The following is a 6,000-nucleotide window of genomic DNA, read 5'->3' on the forward strand; positions in this document are numbered from 1 at the left end:
CTCACATATTTACAAACACGTTACATGCGTGCATATGCACATGTTTATGTATATTTTCTATTAATGAGATTAAGTATAACATGCTGTTGTGAAACTTGCCTTGTTGCCCTGAAAATAATGTAGGAACTTTATATCAGGACTTATGAGCCTGCCTCGTTCCACCGAGTGAGACAGTCTCTAAAGCTCACGTCCCTGTTGTTGACATGACATATAACCTATGTTTGCGAAGCACTTGGCTGGCACATAGTAGGTGCTCAAGAAATCGCAACATTAATATCACAATTAGCATTACTATGTAATGTTCAAGCGAACCGCCATTAAAGGAGTTGTATTGTTCTGTTTTGATTTAACGTGATTGTCCTAATGTAACTAGAATCTACTGAATTTAAATGCCCTACTCATTCTCTCTGGGTGTTGGGCTTTGAGGGTTTGGCTGTTGCTTAGAGAGAAAAGGGGAAAAATACCCAGCTGGGGGTGAGTGTTTAAGGACCTGTCTGGTGAGGCTCAGAGAAGCAAACAGAAAATGCCAGACAAGCGAAATCCCAGGAAGAATCCTGACAGTGCGGGGTCCAGTCCAAAGGCTCGGATGAGGTCTGCCCCAAGCCTGTCACCTGGTGAGCCTTTAATGAGAGCCTCTGTCACAGAGCTCAGTTACAACCTGAAATAAGGTGGACACACTGATTTTTTCTTCCAGTTTTCAGGGTTCTTATCCTTCATTAAACAGGAAATTGAAGTCGGCCTCGCGAGCAGAGGTTGGAAATTGAAACCACTGATTGATTCGTAAGTTTCAGCGAAGATTCCCGTCATTGCCAGGGGTAAAGATTCTGGATGCTTCCATGTGGAAAATGGATTTGATATCTCCTGTTAATTTCCTCTTCCCTCTGCTTAAACAAAACAACAGATTGAGAATCCTTTGAAGTTGTAGTTTTATTCAACAAGCGTTTATCAAGCCCCTACTATGTGCCAGGCACTGTCCCAGGCATTGAGGAGAACATCAGTGAACAAAACGAACAAACAAACAAACAAACAAGCAAACAAACCCCTCTTGGAGTGTCCATTCTAGTGGTCAGAACGTCAGATGGGTCAGGAAAACCACAGTTCCCGATCATCTGTTTTTAGTAACACAGTGACCCTCCTGTGGCATCCTGGGAACGTAATGGAAATACCCGTGCCCTGTGCGTATTTAACCAGCATGAATTCCTTCACGACAGCGCTGGCCTCCCTCTCCTTCCCTTTAAGCTTTCGGCTATAAAGAGCTGATTTTACCCTCCTTTCTGGGCAGTGGCGTCCGCTCCACCTCTTCCAAGAATGGCTGCCCCCGAAGCCCTTGAGATCGTGCACACAGATTGTGCATCTGCTACACACACACACACACACACACACACACACACACACACACACACCTTTTGAAGAAAGGAGCCGTTACAGCGGTTTTTGAGTGTCAGCGTGCATAAGGGTCACCAGAGGAAGCTGCTCCCATGGGGGAGCAGCTATTTATTTGTATTTTAAACAAGATGTGTTTCTCAGCAGGTGAATCCAATGCAGGTGTCGGCGGGCCCGCGCTTCTGCTCCATTTGTAAATCACTTTGTGTTTTGCAAAGCAAGGACAGCCGCACTGCCCTCTCCCAAGCTCCAATGCTGAGCAGAGAAGTAAATTACAAACTCTAAGTCTGGCTGTGACATTTCACTCTATTAGCCTGGTTCCTTCAAGTCATCGAGGGCAAACGTGCCCAGAGACCCGTTTCGAGATCGGAGGTTGTTGCAGAGATACAAGGGAATTAGGGGCGATGTGAAACATCTCCCCAGCTGCCACGCAGTCCCTCTGCCTCCTGGTGCTTGTTCGGGGGGGACTTGAAGGTCAGGAGAGAGCCTGAGTTGAGTACCCACCTTTATGTTTCTTCATTTAGGATCTAAGTTAACTACGAAAGAGGCTATGATCGGGTCAGTGCGCCACCATGTGGTGTGGAATGCCTCTTCTGAATGGCTTCATGCCCCACACAGCCTCAGAGAGTGAAGTTGCTCATTCTTTGACGGTCTGACACCACCTGTGATCCAATGGGACACGGCCAAGCTGTGAGAGGATTTTTCTGATTATAAGACAACTCTCAGAAAAACCCCCTGGGAGCTAGAAACAAGGTGGGCTCTTGAAGGTTCATGGAGGCCTCTTGACTTGTCTGCTGACTAGGGGCTATGTGGTATATACCCTACAATGAGATATAATTTAGCTTTTAAAAAGGAAAAATTTTCAACGTGTGACAACATGGGTGGACCTCGAGAACATTATGCTAAGTGAAATAAGCCAGGCACAGAAAGATAATTATTGCACGATTCCAGTTGCAGTTAAATTCATAAAAATCCAAGACTGGAGTGGTGGTTACCAGGGCCTGGAGGCAAAGGAAATGGGTAATTATCAATTAACAGGCATAAAACTCCAGTTAATTAAGATGAATAACCTCCAGAGATCCGCCCGACAGCACTGTGCTGTGGTCAGCAATTACGTACTGTTCACTTAAAATTTGCTAAGGGGCTAGGTCTCGTGTTAAGTGTTCTTATTAAAATAAAATGAAATAAACGAGGCCTTTCGCACTTGAACCTTGCTTTCCTTCATGTTGAACGTTACTTCCTCTCTCAATTTTCAGCCCAGAACGTCAAAATTCATTGTGTGTGATTGACCAAAACATTCCCTTCACTAAATTCTTTTATTCCTCTTCTTCCACTCAGATTTTCTTTTGTTCCATTTTGAAAACCTGTGTGTGTGCGTTAATTCTACAAGGCTTCGGGTCAACCGATCGTACTGTTTGGCCTCCCAAGGCCTATTAAAGACAAAAAAAAAAAGATATTTTCTGTACTGTTAAAGCCATAGCTGTGAAGGAAAACAAAATAAGGAAACCAGGTAGAGCAAAGATTGGGGGTAAGTTCTAAAAGGGAGAAGGGACGTGGAATTTGATGAGTGGAGGGGAAAAGAGCTGAGGGGAAGCGCGGGGACGAAGAGCGACCCTTCCCACGCGGCTGGAGCAGCGGGCGTGGGCGTGCCCGGGGCAGGGCCAATCTGAGGCCATGGCCGAGACGCCGCGCAGCGCTCTCGCGATCTGCTGCTGTGCTGCAGGTGATTAAAAAGTGAGAGCAGTGGCAATATTTGTATGCTTACGAATCTGCAATTTAGGCAGAATTCAGTGGGAACCACTTGTGCCTGCTCCTCTCAGCATCGGGGGCAGATCAAAGTGGGGAGGGTGGCTGGACCGCCCAGGGACTCCCCTGGCATCTCCGTCGCTGTGTGGTTTCTCCAGATGGTCTCTCCAGTGTGGTGGCTTCAGGGAATCTGGGCTTCCTGCACGGCAGCTCAGGGCTCCAAAGGGACGTGTCCCGCAAGAGAGCCAGGCAGGAACGGTATTTCCTTTATGACTTATCTTTGGAAGCCATGTGGCATCACTTGTACTGTAGACAAACCCTCCTCGATTCAAGGATAGAAAACAGGGCCCCCACCCGTTGATGGAGCAATGTCAGCATCACATAACAAGAACGTGTGAAATGGGACGTATTTGTGTGGCCATCTTTGAAAACACAAACTGCCACAAGTTGCATTTAGACCAGCTGGACCAGACAATTAAGAAAAACCAAAAATAGTGAAGAGAAGGATCAAGATGAACAAACACAACGACTGACCCAAGAAGAAAGAAAAAAATTCAGGGAATATATATATATATATATATATATATATATATATATAAACAAGAACTAATTAGGACCATCAAAAGTATTTGGCATAGAAATGTCTAGCCACTATGCTATACACCTGAAACAAATATAAAATAATATTGAACGCCAATACTAATTGAAAATTTTAAAAAAATTAAAAAGGAAAATAAAATCGATAAAATAAAAAAGTATTCGAGAATATTTTATTTCCATTAAATAATATAGGCTGATATGAAAAGAATGAATAAGCAGAATAGAAGAATCTAACTAAAATAGCCAAAAGTGAATCTAAAATGGACCGACCAAATAATAGAACAGCTGGAGGTGAGGACTCACATGGCAGCCCGGAAGATGATATTAAATAAATCCCTATGATGTAGAGAAAAAGCAAAGAGGCGAAAAAAACATATTTTTTAAAAGTCAAAGTTTGGATGGACCCACAGGAATTGAACACTTATATCTATACAAAACCTTGCACAGAGAGGCTTATAGCGGCTTTATTCATAATCGCCAAAACTTGGAAGTGACCAAGATGTCCTTCAGTAGGTGAATGGATAAATAAACTGTGGTCCATCCAGAGAATGGAATATTATTCAGTGCAAAAAAAGAGATACGTTATCAAGCCACAGAAAGACACACTAAGAGATACGTTATCAAGCCACAGAAAGACACACTAAGAGAAAGAAGCCAGTCTGAAAAGGCTACATGCTCTGTGACATGCTGGAAAAGCCAAAACTACGGTGACAATAAAAAGTAGATTGGTTGCCGGGGGTTGGGGGATGGGGGTAGGGCTAAATAGCAGAGCACTAGGATTTTTTTAGGCCAGTGAAAATTCTCTGTATGATATCGTAATGATGGCTGTGTCATGACACATTTGTCCAAACCTATAGAATGTACAACACAAAGAGTGAACCTAATGTAAACTCTGGCTTCTGGGTGATAATGATGCGCCAATGTGGGTTCATCATTTGTAACACATGTACCAGTCTGGTGAGTGATGTCGATAATGCGGGAGGCTGTTAAAAAACTAAAAGGTAAAAGACAAGGACGGCACGTCCACAGGGTGGTCCCGACTTCTGTGTACGAGGACTATCAGAGACTGACGGCAGAGACAACAGAGAGGAGGAAATACTCCCCCCCGAAGAGAAGAACGTGTCCTCGAGATGAAGGAAAGTGTGACCTTCGGGAAGTCGAAAAGGCCCCCGAGCGCTAAGTAGACGAATCAAAAGAGGGTCGCAAGTGGAAACGTGCAGCGGAACATTAAGAATTCCAAGGATAAAATGAAAAGAAAAAAGTTCCTCAAGAACCGTCCATATTCTTTGCTACCAAAAATAGAAGACAGGTCCCCTATAAAACAAAGAACCGCGCTGGACTTCTGGTCTGCAAACATGGATTCCGAAAGTCAGTGATGTGATTACGAATGAAACGTTCTTGCTCCTAGATTTCTATACACAGCCACCATGCATCGGGCGACGTGAAGATACCTGCGCATACATGCTAGGCAGGCTGCATGGACTCCCGATTTGAAAATAAAATTCTACAAGTAGCGAGCGACTACGGTGAAATACCGCTATGCGTATACCACAGTGGCTGAAATGAAGACTGAAGCCATCAAGTGTTGTGAAGACGCGGAGCCACTGGCGCTCTCACACGCTGCTGTTGTGCTGCTGCCGGCGACGGCACGCACTTCGCGACCTAGCTGCCGGCACTCCGGGGCACGCACGCAAGAGCAACGAAAGCAGCTGTGCACAACCAAACTGGCGCACAAATGCCCACGTCAGCCTGATTCGTAAGAGCCCAAATCTAGGAACGGCCCAAATGCCCACCGATGGAAGAACGGAATACCAGATTTTGGTATGCTCATGAAAGGAAAATCATCCGGAGAAAAGAACGAACCACTGATACCCACAAAAGCATGGACCAATCTCGAACATGTGATGTTGAGCAAAAGGAGCCAGACACAGAAGAGTACATAGGTCTGGACCCAAATAAATGACAAATAAATAATCGTGATAGAAGTCAGAACAGTGGTTACCCGGAAGGGAGCGGGGAAAATGGACTACAAAGGAGGATGACGGAGCTTTCTAGAGTGATAGAAATGTTGTGTATCTTGACCTTGGTGCTGTAGACGTATGTAAAAGGTCACCCGGACGTACGTCTAAGAGTCGTGAATTTTCTTACGTGTAAACTATACTTCCATGAAGTACCGTTGAAAGAAAAAAAAGAACAAGCCAGGAGATTTCAATGATTGGGCACAAAAAGAGAGAAAGATGGGAGAAATAAGTTTGCCGCTCAGGGTGATTT

This window comes from Rousettus aegyptiacus, unplaced genomic scaffold, assembly GCF_014176215.1.
Source record: "Rousettus aegyptiacus isolate mRouAeg1 unplaced genomic scaffold, mRouAeg1.p scaffold_m13_p_4, whole genome shotgun sequence".
Lineage (NCBI taxonomy): Eukaryota > Metazoa > Chordata > Mammalia > Chiroptera > Pteropodidae > Rousettus > Rousettus aegyptiacus.